This window comes from Buceros rhinoceros, unplaced genomic scaffold (assembly GCF_000710305.1).
Source record: "Buceros rhinoceros silvestris isolate BGI_N320 unplaced genomic scaffold, ASM71030v1 scaffold32253, whole genome shotgun sequence".
Lineage (NCBI taxonomy): Eukaryota > Metazoa > Chordata > Aves > Bucerotiformes > Bucerotidae > Buceros > Buceros rhinoceros.
The window spans coordinates 1-473 of NW_010402413.1; positions in this window are offsets into that span (position 1 = coordinate 1).

The window sequence follows — 473 nt, forward strand, 5'->3', positions numbered from 1 at the left end:
TGTGTTTTTTCGCTTTTTTCCCTTTTTCGTATAAAAAGAAGACGCATGGGTGAGGAGCAGGGGCAGGGTGCTGTCACAGCCCCCCGGACCCCCGTGCCTGCCCGCTGCGGTGGCTCTGGTATAATACATTCGCGTGTGATGGCCTATCTGCGCTCTGTGGAGGGGAACGGTGACAGGGGAGCGGCCCAGGGGGCTGCTGGCAACAGCGTCCATCCGTCCGCCCGCCCATCCCGGGGACGGGGAAGAGTAGTTTTTTGGTTCCACTGCAACAGTCCAAGCTCCTCCACACCTCAGCACCTGGGCCCACAAGGTCCCTGCTCCAACCCCGAGACCACCCCCTGGAGGGGCCACGGCAAGAGAAGGGGGCAAGGGGGGCCCCTGGCTGCGCAGGAGGGGACGTGACACCCCCCCGGCCTCACACCTTCAGAGTCTTGTCGGCCCCGCCACCAGGGCCGCCAGCGGCGGCGCCCTCG